General features: G+C 41.2%; 2 long non-coding RNA genes across 2 annotated transcripts; one reads left to right on the top strand and one right to left on the bottom strand.

Annotated features, from left to right (window-relative positions):
* Positions 1–22,077, bottom strand: LOC102555815 (uncharacterized). The gene is made up of 3 exons (XR_362170.5): positions 21,772–22,077; positions 1,247–1,339; positions 1–752 (listed from the first exon to the last, which is right to left on the bottom strand). It is a non-coding gene; the product is annotated as an uncharacterized LOC102555815 (long non-coding RNA).
* On the top strand, positions 18,175–19,602 carry LOC120098883 (uncharacterized). The gene is made up of 2 exons (XR_005497577.2): positions 18,175–18,551; positions 19,195–19,602. It is a non-coding gene; the product is annotated as an uncharacterized LOC120098883 (long non-coding RNA).
* Positions 22,078–25,026: the final 2,949 nt, after the last annotated feature.

The following is a 25,026-nucleotide window of genomic DNA, read 5'->3' as shown; positions in this document are numbered from 1 at the left end:
TTTTCAAAAATGAATGATCGCTTTATTACTTTCTCAGATAAAATTAACTCCATCACTTGAAAGAAATGCAACACTCATATTTAATGCAAAGTATTGAGATGAGAGAATGAAATATGTCTATATTTATAATTCATCACAACATTTTATATTCAATTTTCACTTTGCTAAGATGCATCCATCACTGTAATTTAGAAAAATAGAAGAATCATTAATACTTTACGGAGAAATGTCAGGGGATAGGCGGAAATCCTTCTAGCCCAGGTTTTATTTCAACACGTCATATTTTCAGTTCTTTGATGAAGACAAAAATCCCAAGGGGGAAAAGTAAATGTTGCAATATGTCCTCTTAATACGTAAGACATAAAGAATTAACCATCTAAGTTTATAAATGTAGTCGAAAGCAGCATCTGCCCTCTGATCCTGCCCTCTCTGGGGACTGGCCGCAGGAGCTGACCACTGGAAGAATGAGAGTTCATTTTTCCTTTTGAGTCCTGTTTCCATGAAGAGACAGCATCATGTCTCTAGGGATTGGCCTCAGAGCAGTGTTTCACAAATCACTTCCCATATATCAGTCTCTGCTCAATAGGCTATAAGTCGTTGGTACTTTCTGTTGGCAAAACCTCGGGATATCTATAAAGTGGAAGGAAGTGGTTTCCAGCAGGACAGCCTACACAGACGAAGGCGCATGCGTGCACAGTGAAAATGGTCCACGTCTTCCTACCGAACTCTCTTTCCTTCTTGACTTTTCAACCCTGCCGAGGAAAACTTAGGTTGTAAACATAATCTCAACTGAAACCTACTTTACTTGACTCAAATAATTCATCAACAATATCACAAGATTTCTTGGCTTTTAAGCCTTCGTTTTCTGCTCACTGCCTGGCTGCCTTTCTAGTAAATCTTTAATTCTCCACTTGGGCCCTCTCAGAGCCTGATTCCAACTTGTCTCGTATTAGAGATGAGAGAACTGGATCCACACACACACAACTTGCTCTACATTAAAGTCTTTGAAGCTGGTCCTTCTGGAGATTTGGTTTCTGTAACGGCTAAGAAACCACAAAGAGCATAGTGCAGGGACCATCTATGCAAAGAGAAGGGGCCGTGCCCCCGTCATTCACCATTGTAAATTAGATTTCCCTAAAATGATGTTGCAAATATGGGATTTATTACTTCATGTACAAGCTTAGATCTAAAATGAAATAATCCAAATGTAAAAGTAGCTTTACCCTTTAGGGAAAAGGTAGCATACCTCCGTGTTCACAGGCAGCCAGAATCCAAACAGGTTCAACAAACAGCCATTTAGTGGGGGGTTTTTCTGATGAGTGACACGTAAAGATCCAGCCTGGAAGTTTAAAAACCATGGTAATGAGGTTTGGGGATGAAAATATGTTGGAAAAACTTCACCATGGAAGGGTCATGCTGCTGAACAGAAAAGGTTAGCCTCTGACTCAGTTTCCCATTGCCTTAGCTTCCTAAATACAAAGGACAGAGAGAGTCACACAGAAATCAATAAGATACAGATGACTCTGAGGACCAAAGGCTGAGACAAAGGTGAGGAAATAAAACTCAAAACCAAATAAGGCCAATGTTCAAGCAGACAAAGCTACTAACTATTGTCTTTCTTTTAAACCAGAGTTCAGGAAATACACGGCCTCCAGCTGTTAAAATACATGGTGAAGCAAAAAAGACAGGGAGCTTCTTCACTTACATAAAACCCAGCACCTATTGTGGTAAAATAACACCAGTGGTTGTGGAAAATCCCCAACAAACCCAATCCCCTCATTGGAAGAGAGTGCTGAAGGCCAGAGGGATCAGAGTGCATAGCCATGCTCTCCCAGCATTCATGGAGGATGCTAGGACCAGAAATGGTGTCTCCCAGAAGCCGATGTTCCTGTCCACCAAGATGCTCCAAAGAGCGTGCTTAACTTCTTAATTTGCTGGCATCCATTACACAGTTATTTTAAGCATCATATGGATGTGCCAAGGATCTCGTTTTGTTATGAGGATGCCAGATACTGAGGCGTTACACAAGAGAAAGAAAATGATATTCTTGGAGGTTAATTTTTTTTGAAAACCCAGTATCAAACATTATTTACAAAATTAATGACAATAGCTAATTCCCATGAAGTTAACATGAGTGAAAACTTTGGAAGTGTGACTTGTTTTTCGTAGGTTCACTTTCTTTCAGTGCCTTAATTCCTCCCTCTGGAGTCCCCAACATAACCTCTTCTATCATTTTGCTTCAACCAACCTACTTGAATTTTCAACATGGCTGACTGTTTTGATTTGTAGGTTCTGGTGGGTGTCCCATCATCTCTCTAAACAAGAGCTTGGGTCACAGAGGATACAAACTCTCCCACAAGATAGGCACCAAAACCCAGCCTTGGGGATCCGGTGTCGATGGAATCAAGTGAATGGTGACATTAATGCCCAACACACGGGAGGAATTTTCATGAATGAAGTCTGGGTAGAGCAAGTAACTTGGAGAACAGAATGGAGGACACATTGACTCTGTTGACATTTCCTTAGAAATGACTGCTTGTCCAGATGTTTGAAGAATGCATGTAAGTTTTCGTACATTATAAAACCTTCTAAAGCAAGCACAGCATAGTCACTTAAACTACTATTACTTAATTATTATTGTTTTCAACTAGAAAATTGTGGGGTTTTTTTTGACATAGGATACCATTAGATATGAAGGAAATACAATACAAATTTAAAATCTGAAATGGCCGTCTCCACTCCATTCTAGATCTGACTTCTTTGTACCCTGCCTGACATATGACTTTCAGACAAAGGGCAAAGCCTGTACCCTGGGAAAGACAGTGCGAAGGAGATGAAAAATAAGAGTTATAGAGCAGCAGGAGATATCTACAAAGGGCAATCTGATAAAGATCAATTACAAAAAATATACAGTGAACTCACTAAACAAAATTTAGAAAACAAATCATTAGATTAAAAAAAATGGCCAAAGGCTTTCAGCCATAAATATGTGACCAGTGAGTATTTAAGAGCAGACTTTCCTCTCTATCTCACCAGGAGATATGAACAGAAACGCCAGTGAAAGATTAATGAAGTTTAATCTTGGTTGTGGTTAGTCTGACCACATTGAGAATTAACTAAAACCCAAGATGCAGGGCACTCCCATAAGGGATTTTCCTCACCTGGTTATTTGAAGCAGGAAGACCCACACTAAATGTAGGCAGCACCTTCTGGTGGCAGCCTGGGATAAAGAACCTGGAATGAGGAAGTTTTGTTCTTTGCCTACCTGTTTTCATTCTTGCTGGCAAGTTCATCTATGCTGTTGCTGCAGCAGTACTTCCCTCAGATTCTTCATGATTCTAACAAACACTGATGTGTAACATTTCTCAAGTGTTGGGCCCTGATAAATAATGTGAACGTCTACTGCTGTCCAATGAACTCTCTTGAGCTCTGTGCAAAATGGCGGACTCCCTTTACCAGCAGGGCTTCTCCTTCTCTGTGTCCAGGGAGCCCAAAACCCCCACACTCTCTACCTATGAAATTTCTCTTAGCCTTGGTTAGATTACAAGTTCAGCTTCTTTTCCATCTTTCCTGATAAGAACCTGTCCAACAAGCACCTTGAATTCCTGGAATGCCCCCCCCATGCCAATGAGGTCCCCTAAGTTGTAGCCAATGATACATAACCACCCTTGAAATCCCTACCCCTCTCCCCAAAATCTATATAGCCCTTGATTCGCTCCCATGAGCGTTAAGCTGCTTCTTTGAAGCTGATCCTGGTAGTCATTTCCATTGTACTCACGGGCAATCAGAATCCTGTTCTTAACTCTGTTTCCTTTGTCCTTGGGGAGAAGGGAGGATCACACTCATAGCGTCTTCTAAGAGTTGGGTGCCAGATTGGGAATGCTAGGATATCCAACATCCCTAATTATGGGAGATGGAGGACCACAAAGGTGATTTTCTCAAGACCAAGACCAACCATTGCACCTTGAGATTTCCATGAAGGTAAAAAAATATAGCTTCACATTTTATTCCAGTGGAAGACCTATATTGACCCTTTCCCCCTTGGGTAGAAAAATGAGCATAAGAAAAATGATCAAACGCAATGTACACATGAAGTTTGTACGACTTCCATTTATGATAGCCGAAAAGTGCAGGCAAGTCAAGTTCCCATCAAGACATAAATAGGTAATGCCTAAAATGAATACACAATGGAGTATTACTCACCCATTAAAAATGTATATGTATTGGCACATGTTATTGTAGAAAACATGTTTAGTGAAAGAAACCAGACACACACACACAAAAAAACATATATTTTTATTTGTAGGAAATCCATAGATTCAGAAATGCATATTGGTAGTCATCAAGAAGAAAGAAATGAGGAGTGGTTACTAGTTAGTAATATGGCTTTTCCCTGCTGTGATAGAAAGATGTGGTACTCAAGAGATGATGACTGTAAAACTGTACAAAAACACTGTGAAACTCTTTGTCGTTTATTTTGCATTTAAAAGTGGGATATGCAGTAATTTTTATCATATATATTTTACTAATAATGATAAAACCAGAAACAGAATCATTTAATTTACCACAATTTGGGTGTTGAGTGTCTCCCAAAGGTTTCTGGGTTAAAGGCTCACTTCCTGTTGTGGCAATCTGTTGGAAGATGGTGGGTATTTTAAGAGCTGTATCTTTGTGAAGGAGCTTAGTTCACTGGGGATAAGTGAAGAAGTTCGTGGGTCTGGTATATCCCCCTTTCTCTCTGCCTTCTGTCCAAGTTTGCTCCAGCATAGGACCCCACAATGATGTGAACCAGAGACTCAGAGCCATGACCCAACTAAACATGTCAACACAGTGAAATGAGCAAACCAAAATAAAGCTTTTCTCTTTATAAGCTGATTAAAGGATTTGTCATCGTGATGAAAAGCTGACTAGCAACAAGTCACCAGGATGATTGTGAACTCTGTAGTGGAATCTTCAACAAGGTTTAAGTATGACGAAGAAAATAATTGAATTCCAAGTAAGTACTTCCCTACTTAGCACCAACCCTGAAGGGCTACAAGTGATTCAGACATAGACCACAAAATGAGGTACCTGGATCCCCCTCTCCAACTACCTTTGAGAGAAGCAGCTGTTTGGGACAGAAAGAAATGGAGCTCATGGGAACTTAATAATTTTGACAAGAGACTGTTCAAGCTAAAAGAGACAATTATTGTCAACTAAAAGGCCCATAGATACTGTAATTGGCAAAGTTTTGGGGTGTTGAGTATTTCATTTTGTTTTTGCTACAGAAATGGCTGTTCCAGAGTGAGACGAACAGCTGTGGGAAATCAAAGGATAATTACATTGAGCATTGAGCATCTGTATAGTGTATGTCTGAGACCAATTCATATGGCAATAACACAGAACATAATACACTGGACACCATAGATTATTTTCCACTCTTAACACCTCACAGTGGGAATTAATCCAATGCTAGTTTTGGAAGGAACTATTTATATTAAAAAAAAAGATTGGTTCTTGCCTGTGCACTACCATGCATAGACATGTGGAATCAAGAGCCACCACTGAGCAAGGCAAGGTCTTGTGACCTTTCTGTTTCGGTTAAATGACATCATGATTTACATTAAGAGCGACCCCTCCCCTCAAGGTCCAGGGGCGTCCTCAGAAGAGGAGCCAAAAAGAGCGTAAGGATGGATGCCTTTAGGGTGTTGTGATATAACAGACATGAGCACATAAGAACTCGCAGCTGCTGGGACAGCATACAAAGGATCCAGCACAAACTCAAACAACACAAAACCACAACACTATGGAGAAGACACAGACGTGAAGTCTCACCCCTAACTGAGGACTGGTTGCCATTTGGCTGCTACTGGGAGAGGAAAAGTCAGGGCTTTGTGTTTTAATGGTATGATACTTGATATATGGACCACACTCCAAGGAGGACCCCATGCCCAGAAATTGTCAGCCTCCACAAACCAAACACAGTGAAGAGAGAAGGAGAGGGAGGGAGGAAGGGAGAGAGAGAGAGAGAGAGAGAAAGAGAGAGAGAGAGAGAGAGAGAGAGATTGATTTACTTTCCTCTGAAAAATGAGTTTTGTAATTAATTTCTTGGTAATCTGAGACGCCTAATAATAGAGTGTTATCCCATCACAGTGATGCCAAATGGCAGGATTTTGTGGCATGGAGCCCATAGAGATGAGACTGGGCCATGTATTAAAACAGAAGGGCAAAGTCTACTCTACTTGAGTAGAGTAGCAGAAGAGAGTTAACACCTGTCAGAGTGAAAGTCCAGCTAAGGATCTATTAGTAGAAAGAGCAGCAGACTTTTATTTGACATTTCGTGGGGAGCTAAATTATAGTAATTGCCCATTATTCATGGTCATGGTTTCAAAAATGTTCTACTTTTTTCATCTAAGCACACTGGACTGGCACTTGGTGGGCTGATGGACAGTCAGCTTAGGAACTGCTGAGTCCTACATCCGACTTATGAGAGGACAGAAGGAAGAGCTGTGCTCAATTTGCAAAGAATACATTTGTATCCATATCCATATATATGTAGAGAGATAGAGATAGAGATGATAGAGAATGACAGCATAGAAGAAAACCATCCCTTTTGATGGGAAATAGCCTAAGTTAACCCGCATGCCTGGGCTGAGCATGTCTCAAGCAGATCGAGTATCTACACACGGAGCTTAGAGGAGTCTGCCTCTGGGGTTCTAAGGCAGCCACAGGGACTGAATGATAAGAAACCATCTGCTGTTCTGTTTAGGTCACCACTGCAAACTCTGATGAAAGATTTAGCATATGTGACCTTCAGGTTTCTCCCAGGCAGCTGTTATGACACCACGCACATCAGATGTGTCGTCTTAAGGAAAGCTGATGGCTCAATTTCAGGACCTCCAAAATGACTACTTTTTAAACTCTGAGCAAATGAGGAGGGGAGACTTTAGGTTGATTCAGTAGCAGGTCCGCCCCACACCCCGCCCTTTAATATTTGTTTTACTTTGCTCAGGCATTAGAGTCTCCTGGTTTGCAAACATTCTGGCCTTGTAGCCTAATCTGTTGTCTTATGACAGAGCTGTTCAAAGTATGCTTTAACAGAAAATAGGTTAAAACATCCATGTCTCCTTACATGGGAAATAGAAACAGGCAAATCACTGGGGGTTGCTAGCCAGTCAGATGAGTCCATTTGGTGAGTTCCAAGCCAATTAAAGGTTCTGCCTTAAAAAGAAAAGCCAGAGGCAGCTCCTACAGAACTCTGCCTGAAGTTGTCTTCTAGCCTCCATATATAAATATAAATTATAAATAATAAACATAAATCTTATACATACATGTATATATGTGTATATGTATATATGTCTGTGTATGTGCACACATGTGGACCAACATGTATTCCCATACACATAAATCCACATCAAAACACATTGAAAAGAACACAAACAAGCCATTTTCCACATATATGGAGGTTTCATCATTTTTTTTATTTAAATTTTTGCAAAGATATTTTCTCTCTGGCTCACCTTTCTTAGAAGACCAGTATCGGTCACAGTTCCCTGCTCACCGACAATCTCTCCAAAACTGAATTTTACTCTGCAAAATTTTAAATTCCTTGCTTTTTTTTAGTTTCCATGACTGTGCATATTCTTTTTTTAAAAACAGTTGTGTGTGTGTGTGACTGTATGTGACTATGTGTGACTGTGTGTGTGTCTTTGTGTGTGTGTGACTGTGTGTGTGTGACTCTGTGTGTGTGTGTGTGTGTATGTGTGTGCATGTGCGCACACGCACAGTTACCCATGGAGACCAGAAAGGAGTGTCAGATTTTCTGAAGCTCACATGTGGGCTGTGTGGAGCTGTTCAACATGAGTGCTGGGAATTGAACCTGGATCTTCCATGAGCAGTGCATTCTCTTAACCTCTGAGCCCTGTCTCGAGCCCTTATCTTGGGTGTACTCTATGTTGTGAGCATCTCTCCATCCCCCCCATTGCCCTTCTATGGAGCACAACTCCCCATCAGCCTCATTTCCCTTCTTCCCACTCTACTCCTGGTAATCCTCTTTGTCTCCACTTCTCCATTCAGGTCACATAAGCCTCCATGTATACGATTTTTGTGTCTGTATAAAACCTAGGACTCACGAATGAGAAGAAAACACATTTACCTTTCTGAGGATGACCTAACTCACTCAACGTGATTACCCCCAGTTTCATTCATTTTCCCAGAAATGATCTTCTTTGTGGCTGAAAAGAGTTCCATTATATAGGTAGCTCGTAGTTTTCTGTTGCTTGATGCCTAGGTTGCGTCCTCATGGCTACGGTGAATAGTGCTGTAATGAGCAGCAGATGCTGAAGTATGCAAACATTTCTCTGAAATGTCAACATGGAGTCCCTTGAATAGCTACCAGGAGTGATTTGACTGGATGGCATTGGGGGAGGGGAGACTGATCTCTATAGCAGTTCTACCAATCTTCAGTCCCACCAACAGTGTATAAGTGATCCCATTGGTCCATATTTTCCTTGTTGTAGCTTTCTTTCATATTCTTCTCATGGCTAATGAATGAATATATATATTCACATATATATATTCACCTGCACCAACAATGCATCCAGCACAACAATCATCTCCAAATGATTAAATCTTAATATAAGACCTAGAACTCTGACTGTCATGGGGAAAATAGAAAAAAAAAATTCAGGATATAGGCAAAGCCTGGAACTTTCTCAATAAGATTCTGAATTATCAGAACATAAGGCCAATAATCAAAGAGGACCTCATGAAATTCAAAAACTCTATGTAGCAAATGAAGCAACTGACTGAACATAAAGAAAGCCCGAAGGATGGGAGAAAGTCTTTGCAAGGTTTATATCCAAGAGATTATTAATATCTGGAATCTACAAACGGATCAAAAAAAGAGATCACAAAAAAATCCTCCAGCATCCCAGTGGATAAACTGGGCTGATGAGATGAACACACAATTCTCAAAAGATGAAATTTAACTTATGTTAGGTTGGAGACTGCACACCTCCTCCTCTAGGGTCCAACTTGGTAAGTCTCCCTGAACTCCTCATCCACATCTTCTCTCTAATCTGCCACATCTAGCATGAACTCCATACCCAATGATCCAACCTAGTCTGCCCTCCCCTGCTTGTACCACAGCTCATCTCTAAGCTTATTCCTGAACCCTCCCTAAACATCCCCCAACTCATAGACTCTCCCACATCAGGTCTAACATTCCCACCCGATCATAACTACCCTACAGAACACAGGCTTGGCCCAGGAAGCCATCCTATATACCAACCTAGTTCCCTTTGTCTACCTGGCTTCATTCCAGCATTGCCATTTCCAGCTTTAGGACCCAATCATCTCGTATACCCTCTCTTCTGCTCTGACCTGTTCTTTCTAGATTAGACACAGAACTAACAAAAGAAGCCCATATGTCCAGATATCATAGGAAAACTACCAACCATATGAAAGGTGAAGCAAGTATCTTCTTTCTAAAATTTACCAGCCAGGCTACAAGTCATCCAGAAATGTTTTTCAATGAGAACTTTCTAGACGAAGCCCAGAGCACATATTTTAAAAGAATGATCATAAACCTGAAATCAAGGGGTTTAAAGAAGACATAAAGAATGACTCACTAGGATTAAAGAGAAAGAATTTAAAAAGAGTAAGTGCTTGAGCGATGCCCAGGAAGAAACATAAAACTATTGTGGATGATAAAGACAACCTAGGAATTGAAAATGGAATCCAATAAGAAGATAGAAACACTTAAAAGGACTCAAGCTGAAATGAAGAAGAAATTGAAAAGTCCAATAACTCAACTAGAAAACTCAAAAGAAAGTCTTAAAGGTAAAGGACTCAAGCAGAAAATAGAATACTACTACTTGAAGATAAAAAAAAAAGCTGGACCAAATAAGTGAGAAATACAAAACATTAACAAAATAAAAATGCAGGAAATGAACTTTCAGGAAATATTGGACACCATGAAAAATATAAACCTTTGATTTATACATAGTTAAGGGAGAAAAATCCCAAGTAAATGGCATAAATCAGATCTTTAAAAAGATTATATAAGGAAATACAAAGCCATTAACATATAAGAAGCACGCAAAACAACAAATAGATAAGACCAGAAAAGAAAATTTTCATTACGTCTCATAGTTACTACATTAAGCATACAAACAAAGTAAGTATCTTGTAAGCAGCAAGAGATAAAAATGCAAGTCACATAAAAGAAGACTCATCAAAGTGACAGCTGATTTCTCAATGGAAATTTTAAAAGTTAGAAGAGTCCTCAAAGAATATGACAGCCAACCTAGAATTATACACCCAGCAAAATTCTGCGCCATGATAAAAACACCCCCAAAATTATAGACTACAAATCAAACTTAAAGAAAACATAAGAAGTAAATTTCAAAATAGAGAGAGAAATGAGCATAGCAGAGAGACTATGGTGAAAAATACAAGGCCACAATTATTAAAACACAAAACACCATTAAGAATGCAAAAAAATACCCAAATCAACAACACAATAACAGTTAACACATTTAAATAATCACTTTTAAGTCATAAATTTAAGCAGTTCAGTTCTTCAGTGAAAAGACATGGGTTGACTGAATGGATTTTAAAACATAATCTATCTACTGTTGTCTACAAGAAACAAAGCCTGCTTTAAAGATAGGTGCTATCTTGGAATAAAAGGTCCAATCAAATGGGATCAGAAAACAAGCAAGCAGTGCTCTTCTGGTTCCTAACAAAATAGACTTCAAACTAACACTACTCAGAAGAGATAAAGAGGTAAACTTCACGCTGATCAAGGGGAACGCTTAACCAAGAATACATCACTACCCCAAATACCAAATATCTCTCTCTCTCTCTCTCTCTCTCTCTCTCTCTCTCTCTCTCTCTCTCTCTCTTCTCTCTCTCTATTCTCTCTCTTTTCTCTCTCTCTCTTCTCTCTCTCTCTCTCTTTCTCTCTCTCTCTCTCTCTCTCTCTCTCTCTCTCTCACACACACACACACACACACACACACGGAGCATTCACAAACTCTCTGAAGCTTTTAAATGAGGGTTTTATGAGTAGAGGGAGAAGAGGGAAAGAGGAAGAAGACAAAGGTGGAGGAAGCCATCATGGACCAGGACTACATGGCCAGGAGAAGCAACAATAACAGGGGCTTTATAGCTGGAGAATAAATTGATATAGCTCTAAGCCTGCCTGATCTAGGCTTATGGCTTGTAAATAAAATATATGGTTTGTGTGTCTTTTATACATGCTTGTTAGGATAATAAATTCCTTACACACACACACACACACACACACACACACAAACACACACACACATAGGGAGGTGGAGAAGAGGAGGAGGAGGAGGAAGAGGAGGAGGAAGAGGAGGAAGAAGAGGAGCTGAGGACGATGGCAATGGCTCGATGACTATAGGCCACTATTCCTAATGGACGTAGACTCAAAAATGTGAAGAAAAATGTTTGCAAACAGAATACAGACATATATCAAAAAGATTACTCACCTTGACCAAGTTGGCTTTGTCCTTGAAATGCAAGGATGATTCAACATATTGGAAGTCAATAAGCCACATAAATGGGTGAAAAGACAAAAACCTCACGATCATCTCAATAGATACAGAAAAATCCTTTTGCAAAATTCAATATTCCTTCCTGATAAAATTATTAAAGAATGTAGGGCTGGAAGAAACATGCCTCAACATAATTCCATGTATACTTGAGAAACCCACAGCCAACAACATTCTAAATGAAAAGGATTGAAGCAATCCCAATGACGTCAGAGAGGAGCCAGGGGTGTCTACTAGCACCACTCCTTTTCTGTATTGTGCTAGAAGTACTAACTAAAGCAATAAGACAAGGGAATAAAACTAAAGAGATACAAATAAGGAGAGAAGTCAAACTAAACCTATTTTCAGGTGACATTATTCTACACAATAGAGACACCAAAAAGTCTACGAGTAAACTTCTAGAAATGATAAATTTAGCAACGTGGCAGCATATAGAGTCAACTTGAACAAATAATATTTAAAAAAAAAAACACCAACAGCGTATTTGTAATATGCTGAGAAGGAGATCATGGACATGCTCACATTCATAACAGACTCAAAGAAAGTAAAATATCGAGGAATAAAGCTAAAACACACACACACACACACACACCACAGAGAGAGAGAGAGAGAGAGAGAGAGAGAGAGAGAGAGAGAGAGAGAGAGATGGAGGGAGGGAGAGAGAGAAAGAGAGAAATGGAAAAAAATACCATGATCATTGGTAAAAAAAAAATATTGTGATAATGATCACTTTACTGAAAGTGATTTACAGATTCAACGCAAAAACTCCCTCTCATTATTTGCAGAAATAGGAAAAACCTGTTTTTAAATTTAAATGGAACCACAAAAGACTCGAGGTAAACAAAAGCAATCCTGAACAAAACAAACACACTGGAGGGGTCACAACTCAAGATCTTAAAGGATATTGCAGAGCCAAAGTGATACAACCTGGAGATTTCATCTTACCTCAATCATGTTGGCAAAGATTAAGAAAACAGCCATCAACAAATATCCCTCATTCACTGTTGGTGGAAGTGCAGACTCGTACAACCATTATAGAAACTAGTATGAAGAATTCGCGAAAGCCAAAAACAGAACATACGTCCTACTCCGTGGATGGTCATGCTTTAACATTAGCCATGTTGTTGCTGCTCTAGTCCTGGTATTTAGGGAATTGAAACAACCTAAATGTCTTGATAGTGAAAATATGGTACATACCCACTATAGAACACTGCTCAACTGTAAAGAAGCGTGAAATCAAGAAACGTTTTAGGTCAGTGGATGGAGCTAAAATATATCATCCTTAGTAAGTAACTCAGACCCATGAAGACAAATATCACGTAGCCTCTCTTACTGGGGATTCTAGCTCCAAAGCTTCAGACATGAGGAAATACTCTGGAGTAAACATCAGCTTCTGGGAGACACCATTTCTGGTCATAGCATCCTCCATGGAAGCTGGGAGAGCATGGCCACACACTCTGATCCCTCTGGCCTTCAGCACTCTCTTCCAATGAGGGGATTGGGTTTGCTGGGGATTTTCCACAACCACTGGTGTTATTTTATCAAAATAGGTGCTGGGTTTTATGTAAGTGAAGAAGCTCCCTGTCTTTTTTTTGCTTCACCATATATTTTAACAGCTGGAGGCCATGTATTTCCTGAACTCTGGTTTGAAAGGAAGACAATAGTTAGTAGCTTTGTCTGCTTGAACATTGGCCTTATTTGGTTTTGAGTTTTATTTCCTCACCTCTGTCTCAGCCTTTGGTCTTCAGAGTCATCTGTATCTTATTGACTTCTGTGTGACTCTCTCTGTCCTTTGTATTTAGGAAGCTAAGACAATGGGAGACTGAGTCACAACTATGAAATTTGATTGGTTTTCTTGCCCCTTTTGACTTTCTGTTTTCTGTGGTTACTCAGCGTTGTGGAGCCCAGTCCCAGTGGATAGGTCTACAAAACACTCCCTCAGCTAAGGCTCAGGAAATGTTGTAGAAGAGGAGGCAGAAAAATTGTAAGAGCCAGCGTATCGTGGAGTTGGGTGTGAGGCTGTGTCTCTTTGTGTCTTAGTTAGGGTTTCCGTCGCTGTGAGAAAACACCATGACCAAAAAGCAAGCTTAAAACTGCTTTCCAAGTCCAAAGTCCCTAACTCTATATTCTTCTGAACAAATGGTCAAGCCTATCACAGCAATACCCAACTTCTGGTACCAACTTCTGTCTTAGGTTTTATTGCTGAGAACAGACACCATGACCAAGCCAACTCTTATAAGGACATTTAATTGGGACTGACTTACAGGATCAGAGGTTCAGTCCATTATCATCAAGGCAGCAACATGGCAGCATCCAGGAAGGCATGGTGCAGGAGGAGCTGAGAATTCTACATCTTCATCTGAAGACTACTAGTGGAAGTCTTGCTTCCAGCCCGCTGGGATGAGGGTCTTAAAGCCCATGCCCACAGTGACACTCCTATTCCAACAAGGCCATACCTACTCCAATAAGGCCACACCTCCTTGTCCCTGGGCTAAGCACATACAAACCATCACACTTTGTAATGCCAAAAGATGCACCCATAATGTCTAAGCAACATGACTTCCCAAACATGAGCGGAATAACACAAGAACAGTAGACATGTCAAAGTGGTCAGGGGAAAGCCTATGTGTCCTTAACACTACATAACAAACTACAGGCAACTAATTAATGCTGGACGGGGAAGTACTCTTCCTCAGGGATCAGCACACTAATTGGAGGTCTAACACCAAATGGTCAGCCCTGAAAACATATAACATTATACAGACTCTGCATTGTATTTATGTATTTATGAGTGCATATGTAAATACATGTGTGTATGTATGTATGTATGTATGTATCTATGTATGTAAAAATAATAAGAAAAGAAGCCATGCATTAGAAAGAGCAAAGGGGAGGGGACTATATGGGACGATTTGTGGGAAGAAAATGGAAAGAAGAAATTATGTAATTATAATTTAATTATAATTTGTGGGCATCAGAATTCACACATTCACTATTGCTGAATGTGTTGGTATTCTGTGCCATGAAGATTTTTCTACTTCTGAGCCACACAGTTTGATTTACATGGCAAAATCCACCTTGTGGGGACCCTGAAGGCCAATCCCCCCCATTCCAGAACCCCACCACATAGGACTGCTCTCACCACAGGTGAACTGCCACTCTTCCAAGAGGATCATTCTAACCTAAAGCACATTATGCAAATCAGATGGGAGAAAAGGAAATGGATATCTAGTGTTTCTACTAATATCCTAGGGGGCCGACCAAGCGGCTAGGTGCTATTTGGTGAGTAAGATCAATTTGATCAATAGATACAGATGAGTTCCTAGATTAGCTCACGGCCACCCCGGAGGACCTGACCAGGCCTCCAAATAATCGTTAAAAATAGCATTTGAAATCTTGCCATCACATTAGAAAGCTTGGTGCCTTCCAACACAGAGAGAAGTATAACTTTTAACTTAAAATGAGAAGTTTTGTGGTTCTGAGGTATGAATGAATGGATACTTCTCAGTAACTGCCAGTGGGATTTGGTTTTTGTTTTGTTTTGTTTTAGGAAAAAAATAATGACAGCAGTTTTCTGGTACCTCTGCTTTAGTAATCTTATTTTTCACAGAAATTAAAAAGAAATCAGATTACGGCCTTCAGGTAGCACAGTGACTCATCCATGGAGGGAGAAAAATACGCTATTGACTTCCCAAATTAGTCTCTCATTGTGGTCTAATCCTCCACAGACTCTGAGACCTAGTTAAATAAGCTTTTTTTTCTCTCTCCTTTTTTTTTTTTCATTTTATAAGAATTGATGGAGCAATTCGTCAAGACGATCATTGAGCTTTTGTTATTTTAATTGTGTGGCTGTCGATATTTTTGTAGGGATTCATTGGACATTGCTCTTGATACAATATTAAGATTGATTTTTTTCCCTCCCTCTCAACCCACGGTCATTCAGTTTAGAGGGTGGAATTCTTAGAGCAGTAGTCTGCTGCTTCACGGGATTATATCTCGCCTCTTGGTGAAGGCTAACACTGAATGCTTTAGCCCCGCCTATATGCTCTGAATAATGCATTTCGTTGCAACCTGTTACTCTTTGTGCCCTGTCCCCTCACCACCACATCAATACATACGAATATTCTATATTCCAACGATCTCTCGCTGGCCTGCTGTGTCCTGGAAAAGTGTTACTGAAAATAACATGAAAATGGAGAAGAAGCTCCATCTCGTGTAAAATAAATTCACCCTCAAAGATAATAAAGGGATGATATGCAATATTGACTTGAAAAAAAATCCATTTTCCCAGGCCCTTTTGCCCAGGGGTGGGCTATGTGGTCGTTTATAATCTCACTGTCCTATGTGTCATTTGCAAATTTCTTGTAGAGAGGGGTGGGGGGAGGGGCCCTGAGAAGCAGTAATTGAGACAATGCTAAAAACTTTAATTTGGCGTTGCCTCCTGCCTTTGTTTCGATTGAGACATTGCTGAGGTTTCCTGAAGAAAAAAAAGAAGAAGAAGAAGAAAAAAAAAAGAACTATTGGGAAATAGGGGAAATGAATTATTGCCAGAAACACAAACACAATGACGGCTGAATGTATACATTAAATTATCCTCCTAGGGGCTTTTTGTGAAAAGCCCGTCTGATAATGCACTTCATGCATTTACATCTTGGAATTTTAAAAGGCCCGTCTGTTAGTGGGCCTTCTGAATGGGTTCTCAATTGCACAAATGCTCTCCGTCGCGCGCAAAGCAATCTCGTGTTTTGTAAGGCCGCACACTTATTGCGCTGCCCACATGGGACTATCGGGGCCTATTGGTTAGCAACAATTGCCTTTGTAATGAAAAATATTGTTTTGTATCAAAGAACTGTTTGAGTCTAAAGGAGAAGCTTTTGCAGCCCGCCAATCATCCGCCATATCCGGAGGATTATATTGTTGGGAGTTTTATACAATTTACATGCAGAATATCACAGTGACTGTGGTGGGTTACAGAAGCCCACGGGTGTTTTCACTCCGCTCGGGTTGCGTTTCCCGACACTGCTGACATCAGAATCTTTCTGCAGTGGGAGGAACTGGCCCCCTCCTATTTTTAGAAAACTGAAGTCTGTCCAGCAATTGTTACTCTCTGTGTTGACTTGAAATAAGCCTTCCTTCCTGATTTCAGGGAGGGAAAAAAATCCTTCTCAGTTCAGCGGGGCATTAAGAAAAACAGTTATTACAAATGTCTGCCCTTATTATAGGTTTGGAAAAGCAGCAAAATGGAATGGCGTCCTAGATCCTCAGAGCAAGTCACTACTGAGTTGCGAGGAACAGGATGCCGCTGAGATATCTGTAAGACAGTAGTGATAGATGTTGGGTTTTTTTCCTATGGTGTTAAGATCTGCTTTCTCATCCGTTTTTAAAATCACGAAGTTGAGCTGGGATGTAGGTCAAAAACGTATTCCTTATTTCAAATATAACAACAACGAACAAGCAAACAAAACCCGGCGTCTATAACTTCCTTATAATACGCTTATGCCATAGCAGAAACTAGTCAGGCGGCCCAGAGAATGCCAGTTTCATCCGACAATGTATTCGTCTAGCTAGTGTGTGAGAGTAACTTATTTCGAAGCCTGATATGGGCAGATGTATTATTTGATAATAGGATATTTAATGAAGGGTTAAGTGTTACCAGACACTCTTGGGATCTCTGAGGCCCATTTCTAAAGGAATTCTTATCTTTGCCTTGCTCGAGATTAATTCTGGTTATTAACAGAAAGAGACATTTCATGTTAATCCAAAACATACAGACTTGATAGTTCAAAAACTGAAGAGTAAAAGGCACAGATGGAAAAGGCCTTAGGATGGTGCAGAGAATATTACTAGTCTCATTCATAAAATAAAACACGTGATACCGGGAGTGTTCACTAGAGAAACAGCGCTAAGCATCAAAAATATATGTGGGTATATTTTAGAACATACAGGGCAGCTATGCAACATGTAGCATACAGTATAAATAGATGTTTTATTATAATCTATTATTAATATATTAATATGATCAACATATTAACAATATCATTAATATATTAATATTGTTAATATGTTAATAATAGTAATATTATTGATAGATTAATATTATTATTAATATGGATATTAATATATTAATCATATTTTCAGGTTTCCAAAAGCACACAGTGTGACCACAAAACGACGCCCAAACTCTCCACTTCCTAGGCCTCTGTCTTTCATTTCCAGTAATTCCAGAGTCATAAGCATTGGTTGAGGCCACACACTTCCTCACTGACCCAGTGAGCTAGCCTAGGCTGCTGCTGTCAGCTATGTGATTACAGAAATGTTAACGGCCATTGACATGGGGGAACTCAATCCATTCGTTCCATTTTCCTGTGTGACCAAAAGAACAAAAAAATCAAACTATGTTTAGTTTACGGGGGCAAAGAAACTGGTGTAGCGTTTTCTGGTAATCTGTGGAGTTTCCAGAGTTTTTGACTAGAGAGGAAACATGAGGACAGCAGGTATTTGGGGCAGAAATGGTTGGAGAAAAGCCAAGATTGAGACCAAATGCAGAAATAAGAACCAGGGGGTTAGCCAGAAACTGGGAATGAGCCAACAGCGCCCTCTGACTGACGCATGCGCACAGCAGCAAAGCTCACTGGAGTCCACTTCCTGGTCGGGCTTTATTCACTTATTGTGCTTCTGTCACCCAGGTGCTTGAAAAAAAATATAGAAATCTTACACAGGTGACTGGTTAAAACATTTTCCAGGAAGAACTGAGTGAGAAGTTTGACTCAGAAATCTGTGGAAGGACAAGACTGGACCCAGCCCCCAAACGTGATGAGGAGAAAGCCACAAGCACCCAGAACCCTCAACCTTTCAATTCAAGTGGAGTTTGAATATGCAGTGTGCCCCCATGGGCTCATGTGGTTGAACACATGGCTGGTAGCGATGACCTGGAAGGTTGCTGAACAGAAAGGAAGGAGAGACTGGGAAGGAGAATTTAATCCTTCTGGGGTAGGCCTTCATGTTTTATGACATTGTCCCCTTCTTGACTCCCTCATGGTAGATGCTACATGACCACCTGCCACCATGGCTGTAGCTGTAGCCCTTCAGACCGAAAGCCACAGTCACATCAGAGCTTTGCTTTTGTCAAGGTGGTTGTCGTTGTTGGTGCTGTTGCTGTAGTTGTTGTGACAGCAATGAGAAAGGTAGCTAATGCAGTAAGAAAGAAGTCTGAGGCGGGAAACACAGCCCTGGTTCAAGCCAGAGCTCTATGTACTCTTCTTACATCAGGGATGTTGGCGTTACAGTGGCGGGACCGATATACCTGGGGTGGGGGTGGGGGAGGGTGAGGAAGGAGAGATGAGTATATTTCTAGGAAAAGACAGTCAGGGCTGGAAGTTGGAAGGCAAAGATACAGGCATGACTGGGTGAGAGCATCACTGGGGCATACATGAGAGGATGAGGTAGAAAGCAAGAAAAAATGGAAGGGGAAGCATTTACATATGACGTCATATCCGACAGGAGTTTAGAAACGGCTGGCATTTTGCTTATTCGCCTTGCTGGTGAGTTTTACTCTAACAAAGCCGGTCCTAGAAATAATTATGCCTCTTGTATCTTCTCTTCCACTTCTTTTCCTGGTCCTGCCAAACCTTAGGTCATCAGTGATGCACTCGACACTCCTGGCACGTCAACATCAGACTGTTTGATCTGCAAACTGTTTATCTTGCTGCTGCTAGGATTATGTTACAGAATGGGAGTTGCCAGTGTGCTAAACTCAGGAAACAGATCCACGTCCTGGAAGCTAAAAAATGGGACAGAAGCAGCGGTTTTGAAACTGAGCACAAGAAATATGAGCTTTATTGATTTCGGAGACACCTCAGAAGTGTACTTTGGGTTCAGACCTTCTCTTGCTTCCCCATCCTGATTTCTGTTCCCTTTCTTTGACTCCCCACTCCTTCTCCCCCTCCCTCCCTCTCTCCTTCCCTTAAAGCGTATATTGATTTCTTTCAATGTTCTAGCCCTTGGTTCAGAGGAAATTGCACTGATAAAATACTTGACCAAAGCAACATGGAGTAGGGGGTGTTTATTTCAAATCATGCTACTCCCTGGGCTGAGCATATACAAACCATCACACTATCTCCTAAAGATGCCAAGTTCATATTTGATAATATGTAAAATGTTTTCTCTGAAATTGGAAGTGTTTCTTTGAGATCATAATGACTGTTTAAGCCAAGATAGTAAGAAAAATGAAAGGAAATTTAATAACCCAGTGAAAAGAATAGAAGGGGTCATGTTTTACTCCAAAAATTTTCTATGAAGCCAGTGGGCCACCGGTCCTGTTGTGAATGGGTTAGCGTAGCATCTTTCAGTTGAACCCCTGGTCCAGTTCACCAAAGCTCTGCTGGTGAAACAACTTGAAGGTGGAGATAGTTGTGTGCCTGAGTTTGAGTTCAAAGTAAATGTTTGTCTTGTGGTTCCTTTAATCATCCACCCTTTGTTTAAATTCTCTGGCAGTTTGCATATCAGTTGCTACTCTCTCTCTCTCTCTCTCTCTCTCTCTCTCTCTCTCTCTCTGTGTGTGTGTGTGTGTGTGTAAAACCTGTTATCAGAGGGAACACGTCTTCTTAGAAACATGTCTTTTTAAAATACGTTCAGTGGTTCGTGGTCAAAACTACGATGACCAATAGTCATCCAATAGTTACTTCAATAGTCTTTTTAGGGATTGCACAAAGAATTGATTTAAAAAATCTGCCCTCAAATAAAAGGAATCATCAGTAACAAGGGCTTTGAATATTAACCACTGTCGAATATGCAAATGCTACAAAATATATATTCCTCCGCATCACCAACTCTCTGACTTCAAATTAGTTTTATTTTTCCAGTTAGTGTTAGCCCAGTTGACTGGCATCTGTCAGAATGAGGCTGTCCTTCTCGGGAAAGGCAGAAAACTTTATGCCAATGACATGATGTTAGGCTAATACAGATTACAGATAGTGTTTCCCCAAAAACTGGAGACGTACGTTTTACCTCTCCACTCTGCTTAGAAAATCGGTAATCTAAAAGTTACTTAAATCTTAGTTTCTCTCTAACATGTGATAGCACAGACTACATAAATATAAGAAGGATTAAATGACGTAAGCAATGTTAAGAAGAAAAACACTATCCATGTCTACAGACATATTGGCCCCTTCTTTTTATTATTTTCTTTTTATCAGATCAATTAACAAGCCTTGACCAAACACTTAAGTTGCTCTCTGACCTCGAATGCTATCCATTAACTTAAAGAGAAAAAAAGCATCCAGATACCTCAAAATACTGACATCGAGAGGTTGTAAGCCTCGTAAAATTTGATTTTATATAAGGTTAGGGAATCTATTAGTCGGTTTCTTGTTATTGTACCAAAATCTTGTTATTGAACCAAAAAAAAAAAAAAAAAAAAAAAACCAAACATGGATACTTTTAAAAAAACAAACCATTTCTCTCCTTGTTCTAGCTGGGGCCAGAAAGTTCCGGCTTGGGTCACTCCATCTGCTGGTGCCTCTTTCGGCTAAACAATGGGCCCGGGAGATGTTATCAGTGTGCAAGAGACTGAGAAAATATCCATTCAGTGAGACAGATTGGAGCAAGGAGCAGGGATTCTAGCTTCCTTTTTTTTCCTGTGAACTCCTAGAAATCAAGGAGTGTCCACTGAGAACTACTTTAAACCCAGCACTGTTAGACCCCGCCTCTTAGTTACTAGACCCCGCCTCTTAGTTACTAGACCCCGCCTCTTAAAGAGCAGCACCACAACTTCACAGCACCGGGGAACAAACTTCAAGATCAAACACAGAACACAAAACACCATGTGACTTTCCTGTTCGTTGTTTGTTCCTTGTATGGCCAGAAATCTAATAAAAACGCAGCGAGTTGGGGTTGGGGATTTAGCTCAGTGGTAGAGTGCTTGCCTAGCAACTGCAAGGCCCTGGGTTCGGTCCCCAGCTCCAAAAAAAAAAAGAAGAAAAAAAAAAAAAAAACGCAGCGAGTTAATGTCTGAACTGTAGACCTTCATTTCATCTAGGGCAAAATTCACGTAAAAGGCTCTCCACTTTGTGTGCCGTGGGGGCAGTAGTGTTTAATACATTCACAACGTGGTAGCCTCTTGCCATCCCGCATTTCTGCTTTCCCCTTCCAAAGACCCCCAAACTCACTCCCCATGCCTCTCCATCTCCAACTCAGGGGATCACTAATGTACCTTCTTTTCCTGTCAACCGTGGCATTTTGTAAATGAGAGAGAAGTTCAGCCGGAATCCCATGTTACACAGGCAGTAGTGATCTGGGCATCTCGTCAGAGGAGATTGTCCTCTCTACCACACCATTATGGTGTTTCATGGAGCCGTCGCCTAAGCAGCTTCTTTAAGAAATGTAGCTCGTTTTCCCCCTTTCTTGGGTACATATAAGACTGTCATATTAATTATGGTTCCACTAGCTCGAGTGGATGACTGAAGACTATTTCCCAAACGTGTCCAGTAGAAGCTAGCTGCACGGAGTCATAATGGTGTTTCGGGCTCGCCTTGGAAACATCACCTTACGTCATCCTCAGCATATCTGTTGGGGGGGGGGGAGGGGCAGGGGGGGGACTGACACGACATTTTCTAGCTTTTTTTTTTTAGGTGAATGAATTACAATAGAAGGACCTTAAGTCTCCTACTCTTGGTTACAGAGATGATGAAGTCAGTATGGTCATCAGATTTCCTTTTGAGCGGATGGTTAGAAGGTGCATAAAAGATGTTCACCAATGTTCTCCAGCGCAAGGGGGACTTCTTTGAGAAACCATTAGCAGTCTGTTCAACTTCCGCGAGACTTCTCATGGGCAAATAGCTTGTTCACTGTCATAATTATTACTATGTGTTCATGCATTATACATTGATCTTATCAATCTCCCACTCCACCATCCTATTGGCCCTATGTCCCCAACTTTACACACGTTATTTTCCCACAGTCTGATTAGTACTATCCCATGTGCAGAGGTGAAGGCTTCTCTTCTGAGGCATGAACAGTTTTCATTTATTTATCCACTTTACATTCGATTGAAGCTCTCTCTCCCAGTCCTCCCTCCCTCACATGGTCCCTCTGACGACCCTCCTCCCCTTCTCCTCTGAGAGGGTGAAGCCCCTCCCTGTATATTCCTCCACCCTGGCACGTCAAGTCTCTGTGGGGCTAGGCACATCCTCTCCCACGGAAGCCAGATAAGGAAGCCCAGGTTGGGAACATATCCCACAGACAGGCAACAGCTTTTGGGGTAGCCCCCTACTTCAGTTACTAGGGATCCCATGTGAAGACCAAGCTGCATATCTGCTACATATGTGTGGAGAGACCTAGGCCCAACCCGTGTATGTTCTTTGGTTGGTGGTTCAGTCTCTGAGAGCTCCCAAGGTTCAGATTAGTTGTGTCTGTTGGTCTTCCTGTGGAGTTCCTATTCCCTTTGGAGCCCCCAATCCTTCCCCCAATTCTTCCATAAGAGTCCCCACCTCTGTCCAGTGTTTGACTGGGGATCTCTGCATCTGTTTCAGTCAGCTGCTAGGTGGAGCCTCTCAAAGAACGGTCACGTCAGGCTGCTGTCTGCAAGGATAACAGAGTATCATCAGTAGTGTCAGGGATTGGTCCTTGCTGATGGGATGGGTTTCAAGTTGGACCAGTTATTGTTTGGCCATTCCCCCAGTCTCTGCTCTGTCTTTGTCCCATCTTTTCTTATAGACAGGATAAATTTTGGGTCAGCAAGTTTTATGGGTGTGTTGGTGTCCTTATCCCTTCATCGGACACCTTGCCTGGCTTCAGGAGGTGGCCTCATCAAGTTCCATATCCCCACTGCTATGAAACTCAGCCTTCATTGACTCCTGGGAGCCTCACACATCCTGGCACATCCTTGAGATGCCCCTCACCCCTTACTCCCCAAAGCTGAAGATTCCATTCATTCTCCTGGCCCTCTGGCCCTCCCTCCTGTCTCTCCCCATATGTGAACCTGAATCTACCCCATTCCCTCCCCCATCCCCTCTCCTATCCAGTTCCCTCCCTCCATCTGTCTCCTGTGACTATTTTATTCCCCTTTCTAAGTGAGATAAAGCATCCTCACTTGGGGCTCCTTTCTTGTTTAGCCTCTTCGGGTCTTTGGAGTTTAGCATGGTACCTGTATTTTATGGCTAATATCCACTCATAGTGGATACAGACCACGCATATCCTTTAGGGACTGGGTTATCACACTCAGGCTGATAGTCTCCAGTTCACCCATTTGCCTGCAAAATTCAGGCTGTCTTTGTTTTCCATTGTGCAGATGTACCCCATTTTCTTTATCCATTCTTCAGTTGAGGGACATCTAGGTTGTTCTCCTTGCTTCACCAGCATCTGCTATCACTGAAGTTTTTGATCTTAGCCATTTTGATTTGCGTTTCCCTGATGACCAATAACATTGAGCATTTCTTTAGATGCTTCTTGGCCATTCAAGATTCCTCTCTGGAGAATTCTCTGTTTAATTCTGTACCCCATTTTCAGTTGGGTTGTTTGGATAGTTGGTGCCTAATTCCTCAAGTTCTTTCTAACAGTAATTCCTTTCCCACAAAGAAGAGAAACTTTTCCTTCTCCAACAACCATTAACAGCAAAATTCCTCAGCTAAAGGTCTCATGCACGCCACCCCCCCAAAACCTCAAGACTCAAGAAACATCCTAGAAAACGAGTTGAAAGAAATGCATGAGCTGGAGAATGGAGAGGCATCCTCTGGATGCCACATGGCTATTATACACATGAAATCGGACACGCAGTACTTACGTGGCTAACACATTTTGAAACAAGATGATAGCATGCAGTATGTATCAAGCATTTGACCCAATGAGTGAATGTGTCAGCGATCATTGATACACAGTAACTAAGCCAACCTTCAGTTCAACGCTCTATGAGCATTAATAACGAACAACAAAAAAAGAGCCACCTCTCCCCACAGCCTCAGGGAGCTGCCCCGCCCCCCACCCTCACGGCTCCCGGTCATCACCGCACTGCTGTGGGTTAAGTTTATCTCTATCTAGAGTTCATACATAGGGTCATACAGTGTGCAGCCTTCAGGTCTGCTGCTCCAGTGACCCACCTCCTCCAACCAGGCCAGACCAACTCTGACCAGGTTACACCTCTGGACACCTGTCAAGTAGTACCACTCCCTAATGACCAAGCATTCAAATACATAAGCCTGTGGAGGCTCATCCTATGCAAACCACCATAGGACCACACCAGAAAGCATTTAGAGAAATGTGGTAGTGTGTGTGTGTATGTGTGTGTGTGTGTCTGTGTGTATGCATATGTATGTGGATATATGTGTAGTAGGTGTGTACATGTGTGTGCATTTGTGCGTTCTGTGTGTATGTAGTGTATGTGTCTGTGCATTTGTGTATGTGGTATGTGTGTACATGTGTGCATATATGTGTGTGGTATGTGTGTATGTGTGTGTGTGTACTTTATGGTCAG

The sequence above is a fragment of the Rattus norvegicus genome, chromosome 20 (genome assembly GCF_036323735.1).
Source record: "Rattus norvegicus strain BN/NHsdMcwi chromosome 20, GRCr8, whole genome shotgun sequence".
NCBI lineage: Eukaryota > Metazoa > Chordata > Mammalia > Rodentia > Muridae > Rattus > Rattus norvegicus.
This window is presented reverse-complemented; position numbering and strand designations above follow the sequence as displayed.